This window comes from Heptranchias perlo, unplaced genomic scaffold (assembly GCF_035084215.1).
Source record: "Heptranchias perlo isolate sHepPer1 unplaced genomic scaffold, sHepPer1.hap1 HAP1_SCAFFOLD_74, whole genome shotgun sequence".
NCBI lineage: Eukaryota > Metazoa > Chordata > Chondrichthyes > Hexanchiformes > Hexanchidae > Heptranchias > Heptranchias perlo.
In genome coordinates this window covers 2,767,225-2,783,881 of record NW_027139772.1, presented here as the reverse complement: position 1 = coordinate 2,783,881, position 16,657 = coordinate 2,767,225, and the positions used below count along the sequence as shown (strand labels likewise).

General features: G+C 44.1%; 1 pseudogene; it reads right to left on the bottom strand.

Annotated features, from left to right (window-relative positions):
* Positions 1 to 11,569: 11,569 nt before the first annotated feature.
* LOC137319143 (probable G-protein coupled receptor 139) lies at positions 11,570 to 16,197 on the bottom strand (annotated as a pseudogene).
* Positions 16,198 to 16,657: the final 460 nt, after the last annotated feature.

Below are 16,657 nucleotides of genomic sequence, written 5' to 3'. Positions count from 1 at the left end.
ATTTTTGGCAACCAAAGGTATTGAGGGATATGGACCAAAGGCGGGTATATGGAGTTAGATCACAGATCAGCCATGATCTTATCAAATGGCGGAGCAGGCACGAGGGGCTGAATGGCCTACTCCTGTTCCTATGTTCCTATGTGGAAGTCATGTTCCAGTTCTGGTTAGACCTCATCTGGAGACTGCGTTCAGTTCTGTTAAAATTAAAACTGAAGAAAAATGAGGGGAACACAAAAGGGAAAATGAAGCGGTGAGGAAAGAAGTCAAAAAAACAATTCGGAAAACAAAGAGGAACTACGAGATTAAATTGTCAATTAATATAAAAAGAAATAGTGAAGTATTCTATAGACTCATAAATAATAAAAGAAAAATCAGAATAGGGATTGGGCCGCTAAGGGATACAGACGAAAACCTCACAAGTAATGACAGCAATTTTGACCAGTTACTTTGCCTCAGTATTTACCAGGGAGAATAACAAGGTGCAAATGATATTGGAAGAAGAGATCAGAACAGTTATCAAGACATTTAAGACAAAAAGAGGGGGAGATAATTGATAAATTAATCAAACTTAGAGAGGATTAAACCCCAGGTCCGCAGGGAACATGAGAACTTTGGAACAGCAGTAGGCCATTCAGCCCCTCGGGCCTGTTCCGTCCTTCAGTGAGATCATCGCTGATCTGTGATCGAACTCCATATACCCACCTTATCCCCATATCCCTTAATACCTTTGGTTAACAAAAATCTATCAATCTCAGATTTAAAATTAACAATTAAGCGAGCAGAAGAGAGTTTGTGGAGGAGAGTTCCAAACTTCTCCCACCCTTTGTGTGTAGAAGTGTTTCCTAACTTCACTCCTGAAAGTCCTGGCTCTAATATTTAGGCTATGTTCCCTAGTCCGAGACTCCCCAACCAGTGGAAATAATTTCTCTCTATCTACCCTATCAATTCACCTTAATAGCTTGAAAACTTCGATCAAATCACCCCTTAATCTTCTAAATTCCAGGGAATACAACCCTAGTTTGTGTAATCTCTCTTCATAATTTAACCATGAGAGTCCAGGTATCATTCCAGTAAATCTACGCTGCACTCCCTCCAAGGCCAGTATATCCTTCCTAAGGTGCGGTGCCCAGAACTGAACACAGTACTCCAGGTGTGGTCTAACCAGGGCTTTGTATAGCTGGAGCATAACTTCTACCCCCTTGTATTCTAGTTCTCCAGATATAAAGACCAGCATTCCATTAGCCTTTTGATTATTTTCTGTACCTGTCCATGACATTTTAATGATCTATGTACCTGGACCCCTAAGTCTCTTTGGACCTTCACTGTTTTGAGCTTTTCACCATTTAGAAAGTACTCTGATCGATCCTTTTATATCCAAAGTGAATGACCTCACACTTGCCCACATTGAAATCCACTTACCACAGTTTTGCCCATTCACTTAATCTATTAATATCTCTCTGTAATTTTATACTTCCATCTACACTGCTTACAATGCTGCCCATCTTTGTGTCATTGGCAAACTTGGATATAGAAACATAGAGAATAGGAGTAGGTGCAGGCCATTCGGCCCTTCGAGCCTGCTCTGCCATTCAATATGATCATGGCTGATCCTTTATCTCAATACCATATTCCCGCTCTCTCCCCATACCCCGTGATGCCTTTTGTGTCTAGAAATCTATCTCGCTCCTTCTTAAATATATTCAGTGACTTGGCCTCCACAGCCTTCTGTGGTAGAGAATTCCACAGGTTCACCACCCTCTGAGTGAAGAAATTTCTCCTCATCTCAGTCCTAAATGTCCTACCCGGTATCCTGAGACTGTGACCCCTCGTTCTGGACCCCCCAGCCAGGGGAAACATCCTTTCTGCATCCAGTCTGTCTAGCTCCGTCAGAATTTTATATGTTTCAATGAGATCTCTCATTCTTCTAAACTCGAGTGAATACAGGCCGAGTCGACCCAATCTCTCCTCACACGACGGTCCTGCCATCCCAGGAATCAGTCTGGTGAACCTTCGCTGCACTCCCTCTATGGCAAGTATATCCTTTCTTAGGTAAGGAGTCCAAAACTGCACACAATACTCCAGGTGTGGTCTCACCAAGGCCCTGTATAACTGCAATAAGACATCCCTGCTCCTGTAATCAAATCCTCTTGCAATGAAGGCCAACATGCCATTTGCCTTCCTAACTGCTTGCTACACCTGCATGTTAGCTTTCAGTAATTGGTGTACAAGGACACCCAGGTCCCTTTGAACATCAACATTTCCCAATCTATCACCATTTAAATAATACTCTGCCTTTCTGTCTTTCCTTCCGAACTGGATAACTTCACATTTATCCACATTATACTGCAACTGCCATGTATTTGCCCACTCACTCAACTTGTCTAAATTGTCTTGAAGCCTCTTTGCATCCTCCTCACAACTCACGATCCCACCTAGTTTTGTGTCGTCAGCAAACTTGGAAATATTACATTTGGTTCCCTCATCCAAATCATTGATATATATTGTGAATAGCTGGGGCCCAAGCACTGATCCCTGCGGTACCCCACTAGTCACTGCCTGCCACCCCGAAAAAGACCCATTCATTCCCACTCTCTGTTTCCTGTCTGTTAACCAATTCTCAATCCATGCCAGTATATTACCACCAATCCCATGTGCTTTAATTTTGTACACTAACCTCTTATGTGGGACTTTATCAAAGGCCTTCTGAAAATCCAAATAAACCACATTCACTGGTTCTCCCTTGTCTATTCTACCAGTTACCTCCTCAAAAAACTCCAGTATGTTTGTCAAACATGATTTCCCTTTCATAAATCCATGTTTACTTTGTCTAATCCCGTTGATATTTTCTAAGTGTCCTGTTATCACATCCTTTATAATAGACTCTAGCATTTTTCCTACTACTGATGTTAGGCTAACCGGTCTGTAGTTCCCTCATTTTTCTCTCCCTCCTTTTTTAAATAGTGGGGATACATTTGCCACCCTCCAATCTGCAGGAACTGTTTCATAATCTATAGAATTTTGGAAGTTGACAACTAATGCAACTATTTCCATGGCTACCTCTTTTAGTACTCTGGGATGTAGATTATCAGGTCCTGGGGATTTGTCAGCCTTTAGCCCCATTAATTTCCCCAGCACTATTTTTTTACTAATACTGTTTTCCTTCAGTTCCTCCCTCTCACTGGACCGTTGGTTCCCTTACATTTCTGGCAGGTTATTTCTGTCCTCCTTTGTGAAGACAGAACCAAAATATGTGTTTAATTGTTCTGCCATTTCTTTGTTCCCCATTATAATTTCCCCCATTTCTGACTGTAAGGGACCTACATTTGTCTTCACTAATCTTTTTCTCTTGACTTATTTATAGAAGCTTTTACAGTCAGTTTTTATGTTCCCTGCTAGTTTACTCTCATACTCTATTTTTCCCCTCTTAATCAATGCCTTTGTCCTCCTTTGCTGAATTCTGAACTGCTCCCAATCCTCAGGCTTGCCGTTCTTTCTGGCAATTTTCTATGTCTCCTCTTTGGATCGAATATTATCCCTAACTTCTTTTGTAAGCCATGGTTGAGCCACCTTTCCTGTTTTATTTTTGCACTAGACAGGAATGAATAATTGTAATTCCTGCACACGTTCTTTAAATATTAGCCATTGCCTATCCACCGTCATCCCTTTTAGTAAAGTTCCCCAATCTATCATCGCCAACTCACACCTCATGCTTTCGTCATTTCCTTTATTTAGATTCAGGACCCTGGTTTCAGACGACTTCACTCTCCATCTTAATGAGGAATTCATTATGAGTCACTTGGATACGGTTTTGTTCACAGCTCCAATCCAGCAGACATTCCACAATTATTTCAAGAACACGGGGCTTGAAACGACACAATCAGATCTTTTTGCATCAATTCTTAATTTGCTGATTAATTCCGCTGCACTAGACAAAAGGTCTCGCTAATCCATTGAATTTAAACCGATTAAATTGCAGACCAACTGCAGCAGAACACAGCTGGAGACTTGTGTCATCAGATCGAATATTTAAATCTATCGCTGACCATTTATAGAGTCATAGAGTCATAGAGTTATATAGCACGGATAGAGGCCCTTCGGCCCATCGTGTCCGCGCCGGCCATCAAGCCCTGTCTACTCTAATCCCATATTCCAGCATTTGGTCCGTAGCCTTGTATGCTATGGCATTTCAAGTGCTCATCCAAATGCTTCTTGAATGTTGTGAGGGTTCCTGCCTCCACAACCCTTTCAGGCAGTGAGTTCCAGACTCCAACCACCCTCTGGGTGAAAAAGTTCTTTCTCAAATCCCCTCTAAACCTCCCGCCTTTTACCTTGAATCTATGTCCCCTTGTTATAGAACCCTCAACGAAGGGAAAAAGCTCCTTAGTATCCATCCTATCTGTGCCCCTCATAATTTTGTACACCTCAATCATGTCCCCCCTCAGCCTCCTCTGCTCCAAGGAAAACAAACCCAATCTTCCCAGTCTCTCTTCATAGCTGAAGCGCTCCAGCCCTGGTAACATCCTGGTGAATCTCCTCTGCACCCTCTCCAAAGCGATCACATCCTTCCTGTAGTATGGCGACCAGAACTGCACACAGTACTCCAGCTGTGGCCTAACCAGTGTTTTATACAGCTCCATCATAACCTCCTTGCTCTTGTATTCTATGCCTCAGCTAATAAAGGCAAGTATCCCATATGCCTTCTTTACCACCTTATCTACCTGTTCCGCCGCCTTCAGGGATCTGTGAACTTGCACACCAATATCCCTCTGACCCTCTGTCTTGCCTAGGGTCCTCCCATTCTATGACTCTATGACTCTATGACATCAATCACTGTGCAGATATCTCCCTGAGGAAGGGACTGAGAGACATCAATCACTGTACCGATATCGCCGATATCTGAATCTAGAGCCAATCTGAATAATACCTCCACATAAATACTTTGAAAATCTCAATGTTCCCCTGTCAGAGAACTAACAGCTGCCCTCTCAGTTTATATTGGACACAATCTTTTGGACTATATTTTATAACATTAAAATTGCTTGAGTGAAATCTGCTTGTTCAGTGACTGTGATTAATGAGGCTTGTTATGTTTGCTAATAATCTCACTGGAGAATTTCCCTCTCTGATAAATAAGCACTCCGAACAAGATGTTACCTCCCACTGTGAGAACATTGTCTCCAGCACTTCCAGGGACTGTCGATTCTCACAGAAAGTGAACTGATGCACGGGAATGTCCCACTCACCTATCGGATATTGTATGCACTTTACGACATCCAAAAGATTTACTACCCTCTCCTGGCTGCTGTTGGTGTTCCTGGTGAGTGACAAGAACCACCTATTAATGCTGAAATCTCTGGTTAGTTACCTTACTGTTGTTGGTATTTAAGTCTCTGTTTCCAGTTATTAATTAGATTCTATGCCTCGGCTAATAAAGATAAGAGCAGGGAGGTCATGCTAAAACATTAGTTAGGCCACAGCTTGAGTACTGCGTGCAGTTCTGGTCACCACATTATAGGAAAGATGTGAGGAACAGAGGAGATTTATGAGGATGTTGCCAGGATTGGAGAATTTTAGCTATGAGGAAAGATTGAATAGGCTGGGGTTGTTTTCTTTGGTACAAAGGAGGCTGAGCGGAAGTTTAATTGATGTGTAAAAAATTATGAGGAACCAAGATAGAGTGGATAGGAAGTACAATTTCTCTTAGTTTGTGGTCAACAACCAGGGAGCATAGATTTAAAGTAATTTGTAGAAAGATTAGAGGGGAGTTAAATAGAATTTTTTTCAGCCAGAGGGTGGTGGGAGTCTGGAACTCACTGCCTGAGAGGGTGGGAGAGGCAGAAACCCTCATCGCATTTGAAAAATACTTTGATATGCATTTGAAGTACCGTAAACTACAAGGCTACGAACCAAAAGCTGGGATTAGGCTGGAAAGGTCTTTTTTCGGCTGGCACAGGCACGATGGGCCGAATGGCATTCTTCTGTGCCATAAATTTCTGCGATTCTATGATTCTATGAAGAGATGCGGAGGTTTAGGGAGGGAAATCCAGAACTTAGGGTCAAGGCAGCTGATTGCACGGCCGCAAATGATGGAGCGAAGAAAATCGGGGATGAGCAAGAATTGGAGAAGTGCAAAGGTGTCAGCGGGTTGTAGGGCTGGAGGAGGTTACAGAGATAGGGAGGGTCGGAGGGCTGGAGGAGGTTACAGAGATAGGGGAGGGTCGGAGGGCTGGAGGAGGTTACAGAGATAGGGAGGGTCGGAGGGCTGGAGGAGGTTACAGAGATAGGGAGGGTCGGAGGGCTGGAGGAGGTTACAGAGATAGTGAGGGTCGGAGGGCTGGAGGAGGTTACAGAGATAGGGAGGGTCGGAGGGCTGGAGGAGGTTACAGAGATAGGGGAGGGTCGGAGGGCTGGAGGAGGTTACAGAGATAGGGGAGGGTCGGAGGGCTGGAGGAGGTTACAGAGATAGGGAGGGTCGGAGGGCTGGAGGAGGTTACAGAGATAGGGAGGGTCGGAGGGCTGGAGGAGGTTACAGAGATAGTGAGGGTCGGAGGGCTGGAGGAGGTTACAGAGATAGGGAGGGTCGGAGGGCTGGAGGAGGTTACAGAGATAGTGAGGGTCGGAGGGCTGGAGGAGGTTACAGAGATAGGGAGGGTCGGAGGGCTGGAGGAGGTTACAGAGATAGGGGAGGGTCGGAGGGCTGGAGGAGGTTACAGAGATAGGGGAGGGTCGGAGGGCTGGAGGAGGTTAGAGAGATAGGGAGGGTCGGAGGGCTGGAGGAGGTTACAGAGATAGGGAGGGTCGGAGGGCTGGAGGAGGTTACAGAGATAGGGAGGGGCGAGAGCTGGAGGAGGTTACAGAGATAGGGAGGGTCGGAGGGCTGGAGGAGGTTACAGAGATTGGGAGGGTCGGAGGGCTGGAGGAGGTTACAGAGATTGGGAGCGGCGTGGGCCATGGAATGATTTGAAAACAAGGATGAGAATTTTAAAATTGAGGCGTTGCCGGACAGGGGACCATTGTAAGTCAGCGAGCACAGGGGTGATGGGAGAACTGGACTTGGAGCGAGTTAGGATACCTGGCAGCAGACCTCAGGACAAGATTTGATAGGGAATATGGAGAGAAGATGCTTCCCCTTGTGGGTGAGACCAAAGCCAGTGGTTATCAGTATTAGACAGTCACCAATAAATCCGATAAGGAATTGAGGAGAAACTTCTTTCTCCAGAGATTGATGAGAATGTGGGACTTGGAACCACAAGGAGTTGTTGAGGTGAATCGCATCGATACATTTAAGGTCCAGCTCAATAAGGACATGAGGAGGAAAGGGATAGAAGGATTTGCTGATAGGGGGAGATGAAGGGGGGAGGGAGGAGGCTCGAGTGGAGCACAAACGCGGCATTGAGCAGTCGGGCCGAATGGCCTGTTTCTGTGCTGGGATTTTCATTTATCCCCCAGTTCAGTTACCATCGTTACATTATCGATTATTTTTCTTTGAAATCCCTCCCTGGGGAAACTGATCAAACACAGAATGAAGTTTCACATTTTATAAGATCTTCATTTTGCTCTCAATCTGAAGAATAAGTTCAAAAGCGAAATACTGCGGATTCTGGAAATCTGATGAGAAAAAGTACAAGATCTTTGTTTCTCTTCCTTACAGTGAACTTAGTGACGATTGTGATCCTGTCCCGAGGAAGGTGCGGTCTCTCCAAATGTGTCACCCGTTACCTGGTGTCCATGGCAGCGGCCGATCTACTGGTCGTTATCACTGATCTGATATTCAGGCAGATTCCTATTCGTTATGTGACCCAGTTTCAGTTCATGTGGAACTGTTCAGTTCATGAGAGGGAGATGGCCCCAGGGGACGAGGGGGCATAGATTTAAGGTGAGAGGGGAGAGATGCAAAAGGGTCCAGAGGGGCAATTTTTTCACTCAAAGGGTGGTGAGTGTCTGGAACGAGCTGCCAGAGGCAGAAGTTCAGTTCAGTTCGTGTGTAATATCCACGCGGTCCTGCTTTACGCAGCCACAGACTGTTCTGTCTGGTTCACAGTCACTTTCACCTTTGATCGATTTGTGACCATTAGTTGCCAGAAGCTGAAAATTAAATATTGCACCGAGAAAACGGCGGCTGTGGTTCTGGGAACAGTGAGTGTGCTGCTCTGTGTGAAGAACACTTTCTGGTACTTTTTGTATACAAGTAAATACTCGCGTTTCAATTCTCCCTGGTTTTGTCTGGTATCCGTTAGTGTTCGTTATTCACGGGTATGGACAGTCATTGAATTCCTTCATTATATTGTAACCCCATTTGTTCCATTTGTTCTGATTCTGCTCCTGAATTCTTTAACCGTCAGACACATTTTAGTGTCGAGCAGAGCCCGCAGGAGACTCCGGGCCCACAGCAGTGGGGAGAGTCCCAGTGACCCAGAGATGGAGAAGAGAAGGAAATCCATCATTTTACTGTTGGTTATATCGGGGAATTTTATCCTGTTATGGGTGATATTTATCTTGTATTCCATATGGAGCCGGATGTGGTTTTTGGTGGTTTATTCAGTAAATCCACCTTATTCAGTACAAGAACTGGGATTTATGCTCCAGCTCCTGAGTTGCTGCACCAACACGTGTATTTATGCCGTGACCCAGACTAAATTCAGAGAGGAGTTGAAGAATGTGGTGAAATATCCCTTTACTGGAATTATGAGATTAAATAAACATTAAGAACTGAAGATTCTCCGGCAGTGGAATCAATTCTATCGCAAATTCTGTGCATTCAAACATATTGTAATCTGTGCCCGATAATCCACTTTATATCCTGACGTTATTTGTAATCTGTGCCCTATAATCCACTTTATGACCTGATATTATTTGTAACCTGTGCCTATAATCCACTTTATAACCTGATGTTATTTGTAATCTGTGCCCGATAATCCAATTTATAACCTGAAGTTATTTGTAATCTGTGCTCTGTAATCCACTTTATAACCTGACGTTATTTGTAATCTGTGCCCTATAATCCACTTTATAACCTGACTCATTGAATTCACCTTGCAGGACCTCTTCCCTTTTTTACCTATGTCGTTGGTACCGATATGGACAACGACTACTGGCTGTTCATCCTCCCCCTCCAGAATGTCCTGCAGCCGTTCCATGACATCCTTGACCCTAGCACCAGGGAGGCAACATACCATCCTGGAGTCACGTTTACGGCCGCAGAAACGCCTATCTGTTCCCCTTACAATTGAATCCCCTATCACTATAGCCCTGCCACTCTTCTTCCTCCCCTCCTGTGCAGCAGAGCCACCCGTGGTGCCACGAACTTGGCTCTTGCTGCTTTCCCCTGATAAGCCAACTCCCCCAACAGTATCTAAAGCGGAATATCTGTTTGAGAGGGAGATGGCCCCAGGGGACGAGGGGGCATAGATTTAAGGTGAGAGGGGAGAGATGCAAAAGGGTCCAGAGGGGCAATTTTTTCACTCAAAGGGTGGTGAGTGTCTGGAACGAGCTGCCAGAGGCAGAAGTAGAGGCGGATACAATTTTGTCTTTTAAAAAGCATTTGGACAGTTACATGGGTAAGATGGGTATAGAGGGATATGGGCCAAGTGCAGGCAATTGGGACTAGCTTAGTGGTATAAACTGGGCGACATGGACATGTTGGGCCGAAGGGCCTGTTTCCATGTTGTAAACTTCTGTGATTCTATGATTCTATGACTCCTGCTCTACCTGCCTAGTCCTTTTACTCTGCCTGGCGGTCACCCATTTCCTTTCTGCCTGCATAATCTTTACCTGCGGTGTGACCACCTCACTGAATGTGCTATCCACGATCATCTCAGCATCGCGGATGCTCCACAGCGAGTCCACCCGCAGCTCCAGCTCCGAAATACGGTGAGCCAGTAGCTGCAACTGGACACACTTCCTGCACACAGGGTCACCAGGGACACTGGTAGTGTCCATGACTTCCCACATAGTGCAGGAGGAGCATATCACGGGTGCGAGCTGTGCTGCCGTGACTTGCCTTAGATTTACACTGCCTTCACCTCTCAGACTCTCCTCCCGCTCTAGGTCTCTCCTTTTATACTGTGCTCACGTCTCGGACTCTCCTGCCTCACCTGCCACGTCGCACAGTAGTTTTTTCTTGTTGCAAGTCTGCTGCTGCTTTTATTCCCCAATCTCAGTCTTCTGCTGCTCAGGTCCGCCGCCGCTCTGGGGAAAAAGTTAGGAAAAGCAAGGCAAAGCAGCACCTCCTTCCCCCAACTCCCACACTCACCAAACTCTCAGCTGTGTCACTGGGTGCTCCGCCGCACTCCGTGCTCGGTTAGCACTAACAGGCCCCTGTTTGTGACTCAGATGAGTCAGGCCTGCTCCTCCTTCAGGAACCAGTTTAATCTAGCTAACCAATTAAGTAACTACAGCAGCTCTCTCTGCTGAAGCCTGACAGAAACTTAAAACTTTAAAATTAACCTTCACAGTTGATAGCAATTTACACTAGATTTTAAAGAGATTAACCCTTAAACTCCCACTCACCAAACTCTCAGCTGGTCACTCTGTGCTCTGCTGCACTCTGTACTCAGCAATAAAACCCTTCCCAGGATTGAAATGTAGTTAACTGTTGTGTTGATGTAGGATATTGTCATTTATCCCTGTTGCCCTTATGTGGAGGTATTATAGGTTATTTTTATAAATCGTTTACCTCTCATACAAGTTCGAGGATTAGAAAATACTGACAAACGTCTGGCTAACGCTCTTTATTAAATCACATCAATGCGGCAATAAACCATAAACCTTACACACAAACATATGAGATCGATAGCGATTATAACTCACAAAAGCTTTGTCATCAGGAGATCGCATTCGTGTCGCCTTTGCTGCTTACACTGGCCTCAGAAGGAGCAGATTGAAGTTTGTCTTGGACTTTCAGAATGTGGTATTTTTATTGGATAGATTACGTAGGACAAATGTGGGTACCATACGTCATCGCCACCTCTTTGTCTGAATGCTGTTGATAAAGCGCTATCATTGAGTGTTAAGATTACCTGTCACTATTTGTCGTGTCTGCTTTTGGTGTTATACCGCTTCCAATTTTTATTACGAAAGGAAAGTTTTCTCTGATCTACACTGACAATCAAAATTCGTACTTCACACTCACCACTTCCGGGTACCAACCGTGTGTCTCTCTCAATTGTATTCTAACCTAAGAGCTCTACAGCTCCATATAATATAATTCTATATACTACAAATAGCTCATTCTATTTACTATTCTATATCCTATCCTTACAATCACCGCTCTGATTGTCTCTCTCAAGCAGTAATGTCGAAGTTGCAGAGGATTATGGGCGCTCTTAGACCTGTGCCAAGCTGAGACCATGGATAAAGTCAGTGAAAAATCAATCAGAGCATTTCACAACACTCGATTTGGGTGAAATACATCACTTCCCTCGAATATTTCCAGGTTGTGTGCGTTGAACGATCTAGGAGTGATGTCAATCTGGAATCAGGGTCAGCAAGGAAAGGTTGGGAGAGCGCGTGAGCACCGTGGGATATTAGGCAGGGATAATGTTACAATCAATGTCATTTTAGAACTCATTTAACAAGTAGATTGAGAGGACACCAGCACATTCTTCAACTCCTCTCTGAATTTAGTCTGGGTCACAGTATAAACACACGTGTTGGTGCAGCAACTCAGGAGCTGGAGCATATTTCCAAATTCTCGGAAAATCAACTTTGGGTCGTTGAAGTTGAAACCTGTGGAATAATTAGCGTGTAATTTCTACATATAAGAAATTTGCAACATACGTCATTCACAAGAGGATGAAACTGCCCGAGATGAGAAAGAGTAAAACGTTGGACTTTCTCCGACTCTCCATCTCCGGGTCACTATGATTCTCTCCATTACTGTGGGCCCGGAGTCTCCTGCGGGCTCTACTGGCCGCTAGAATGTGTCTGACGGTCAGAGCATTGAGCAGAAGAATCAGAAGGAAAGGGAGAAACGGTGTTAGAATACAATCAATCCAGTCATATATTGTCCATACAGGAGAAGTATAAAAAAGTAATTTAACATTGCAGTACCAGGGTACATTGTTAATGATGTACGATGGTTGATAGATAAAGAAAAATGGGATGTTTTTTAAACAGCTCAGGGCACAGACCGTCCCTATAATCACAGCCGCCGTTTTCTCGGTGCAGTATTTTGATTTCAGCTTCTGGCAACAAATGGCCACAAATCGATCAAAGGTGAAAGCGACCGTTAACCAGACTGAGCTGTCCCTGGTTGCATAACTTAATACACTACTGAGGCTACACATCGGGGTAATGGACAGGAAACTACCTGGAGAATAAATAACACTGGTCCGGTTTAATATCACAGCCGTGAGAATGACCAGGAGATCCGTCACCGCCATGGACACCAGGTACCGAGTGATACATCTGGAGAGACCGCACCTTCCTCGGGACAGGATCACAATCGCCACTAAATTAGCTGCAAGAAGAGAAATGGCGGGTTAGAATTCCAGTAAAATAGTGACTTGGTCTGAAAGTTGTTCGAAGTTTCCAGCTTTCATATTTAACAACCTCAACACAGTGTCCACTGCCACAGATTTATAAGTTACATGAAAATAAAATAATTGTTGAATTAAAGCTGAGGTTTGCCGGAGACCTCGAGTGAGAGGAACATAATGCAAAAAATAATGAGGTTAAAGAGGGCCCGAGATCCCATTGAAGTCCGCGTGGAATATTGAAAATAAGAAACTCTGAAATAACAAATTAATTCAAAAGCAATCGTGCATGAAGGGGAGAATCTGTCAACAGAACAAAAGAAATTTAATAGATAAGAAGTGGAAAGGAATAATTAATAAATTAATCGATCATCAATTCACAAAGAAGCAAATACATTAAATTGAACATAACCAAGAAGAGATATTTTGGGAACAATTGAAGAAACTCAAAGACATGCATTTCAATCCCGTCCTATCAGATGCTGCACTCTCAGTCAAAGACAGGAAGAGGACTCAATCTACAAATCGAATCACTGGAAATAGTTTTAAACTAAGCTCAACCATAAGAACATATGAACATAAGAAATAGGAGAAGGAGTAGGCCAATCGGCCCCTCGAGCCTGCTCCGCCATTCAATAAGATCATGGCTGATCTGATCCTAACCTCAAATCTCAAGTCCAATTTCCTGCCCGCTCCCCGTAATCCCGAATTCCCTTTACTTCTAGGAAACTGTCTATTCCTGTTTTAAATTTATTTAATGATGTAGCTTCCACAGCTTCCTGGGGCAGCAAATTCCACAGACCTACTACCCTCTGAGTGAAGAAGTTTCTCCTCATCTCAGTTTTGAAAGAGCAGCCCCTTATTCTAAGATTATGCCCCCTAGTTCTAGTTTCACCCATCCTTGGGAACATCCTTACCGCATCCACCCGATCAAGACCCTTCACAATCTTATATGTTTCAATAAGATCGCCTCTCATGCTTCTGAACTCCAATGAGTAGAGTCCCAATCTACTCAACCTCTCCTCATATGTCCGCCCCCTCATCCCCGGGATTAACCGAGTGAACCTTCTTTGTACTGCCTCGAGAGCAAGTATGTCTTTTCTTAAGTATGGAGACCAAAACTGTATGCAACCAGGCGGAATTGTGCAAAAGGTACGGAAGTGCAGAGAGGAAGTCTCCAAATGAAGAGCCCACTAAATTTTCTTTTGAGGAGGATACCCAATAAATGAAGGGATAACACTTTGTCCGTTTTACTAATCTTTTGAAATTCACTGTTTGTTTCGTAGGAACTTTGATTTCACACCCGACAAGGAGGCCATTCAGCCCATTGCGCCTGTGCTGTGTCTCTGAAATAACAATTCACTTCGTTTCATTCCTCTATCCTCTTCCCGAACCCGTTGAAATTTACACTAATGCGCTGAAGGAGATGGGATGAAGTCAGTCCGATTGACAAGCAGGAAGGATATTCTTACAGAGGTGAGATGTGAATATCTCATTGGACTTGATTTCAAAACAATGATCAGAAATAGACACATTGCAATCATCTAGCAACATCGACACTGATGGTGGAAAGTGGGCCTGCTTCTTGCTCCAGAGACACAGTTGGTTGGAGAATATTAAAGCCCACTTCAAAATAACACCCTTCTTACTGCGTTCGGACCGGTTTGCTTCACGCTGTAACATGACTCTGGCCCAGTACAATCTTGTAACAGTTGCGTCGACACACGAAAACAGATCGATAACATGAACCAGAGCGGGTCCAGATATCAGACGGCAATTCGGCGGTGAAGGAATATAATCCTTAAATAGTAGTTGTGTGTGTGAGTGAGTGAGTGTGAGATTGTATGTGTGTGTGTCTGTGTTAACGTTTGTGTCTATGTGACATTGTATGTATCTGTGTATGTGTGAGCGTTTGTGTGTGTGTGAGATTGTATGTGTGTCTGTGTGAGTTTGTGTGCGTGTGAGAGTGTATCTGAGTGTGTCTGTGTGAGATTCTATGTGTCTGTGTATGTGTGTGTGTGCGAGTGTGTGTGAGTGTCTGTGTATGTATGAGCGCGTGTGTCTGTGTGAGATTGTATGTGTCTGTGAGTGTGTCTGTGTGAGATTGTATGTGTCTGTGAGTGTGTCTGTGTGAGATTGTATGTGTCTGTGTATGTATGAGCGCGTGTGTCTGTGTGAGATTGTATGTGTCTGTGAGTGTGTCTGTGTGAGATTGTATGTGTCTGTGTATGTATGAGCGCGTGTGTCTGTGTGAGATTGTATGTGTCTGTGAGTGTGTCTGTGTGAGATTGTATGTGTCTGTGAGTGTGTCTGTGTGAGATTGTATGTGTCTGTGTATGTATGAGCGCGTGTGTCTGTGTGAGATTGTATGTGTCTGTGAGTGTGTCTGTGTGAGATTGTATGTGTCTGTGTATGTATGAGCGCGTGTGTCTGTGTGAGATTGTATGTGACTGTGAGTGTGTCTGTGTGAGATTGTATGTGTCTGTGTATGTATGAGCGCGTGTGTCTGTGTGAGATTGTATGTGACTGTGAGTGTGTCTGTGTGAGATTGTATGTGTCTGTGAGTGTGTCTGTGTGAGATTGTATGTGTCTGTGAGTGTGTCTGTGTGAGATTGTATGTGTCTGTGTATGTATGAGCGCGTGTGTCTGTGTGAGATTGTATGTGTCTGTGAGTGTGTCTGTGTGAGATTGTATGTGTCTGTGTATGTATGAGCGCGTGTGTCTGTGTGAGATTGTATGTGTCTGTGAGTGTGTCTGTGTGAGATTGTATGTGTCTGTGAGTGTGTCTGTGTGAGATTGTATGTGTCTGTGTATGTATGAGCGCGTGTGTCTGTGTGAGATTGTATGTGTCTGTGAGTGTGTCTGTGTGAGATTGTATGTGTCTGTGTATGTATGAGCGCGTGTGTCTGTGTGAGATTGTATGTGACTGTGAGTGTGTCTGTGTGAGATTGTATGTGTCTGTGTATGTATGAGCGCGTGTGTCTGTGTGAGATTGTATGTGACTGTGAGTGTGTCTGTGTGAGATTGTATGTGTCTGTGAGTGTGTCTGTGTGAGATTGTATGTGTCTGTGAGTGTGTCTGTGTGAGATTGTATGTGTCTGTGAGTGTGTCTGTGTGAGATTGTATGTGTCTGTGTATGTATGAGCGCGTGTGTCTGTGTGAGATTGTATGTGACTGTGAGTGTGTCTGTGTGAGATTGTATGTGTCTGTGAGTGTGTCTGTGTGAGATTGTATGTGTCTGTGTATGTATGAGCGCGTGTGTCTGTGTGAGATTGTATGTGTCTGTGAGTGTGTCTGTGTGAGATTGTATGTGTCTGTATGTATGAGCGCGTGTGTCTGTGTGAGATTGTATGTGTCTGTGAGTGTGTCTGTGTGAGATTGTATGTGTCTGTGTATGTATGAGCGCGTGTGTCTGTGTGAGATTGTATGTGTCTGTGAGTGTGTCTGTGTGAGATTGTATGTGTCTGTGAGTGTGTCTGTGTGACTCGGAAGTTATTATAACACTGAATGAAGAACTGAAAGCTGGGGTGGAATATTGTGTGAAATTATAACATTTAAGAAGTGAATCTGTGGGAGACACCGTGAGGCAACTATAACTTAAAACTATTAACTTGAATTTGTACAATGATTTAACTTAGTGCAATAGCTTACCTGAGACTCCAAGAGCTGCAACAACGATACAGTAAATAGCATAAATCAGACCCTTCGGTGGTGCATGCATTTTTGGTGAGAAGCGATAATAACTGAGCTCCGACCCATTCTCTGTGACACTTTCAAATGTCCGGTATTTACATCTGATGTTATTCTCCCGAAAGATAACTAAATGACATCTTAAATTTATATTAAACAAACAGGTTAACAGTTATGTTCACGCATGTTAACTTATGTTCATTACAGGCCAATGAACAAACAGAGCCTAAGTCACTTTCACTCGAATGGTTTTGACACATTTCGTTGGATTCCGATTGATATTATACAGTTTTAAAATGAAATAAAGCACGAAAAAGCTGCCGAAATAAATCCGCTGTTAATGCTGAGCCTTGTTTCAACTCTTTTGACAGAGAGACGGGAAGCAGGATGAATTGTCGGAGAGGAGAAGCAAGAAATGGGAGAGACAAAAAGCATTAGAATAAAGAGTAGCCCAGAAAGAGGAGGGAGCAGACAGGGGAGAAATGCACAGG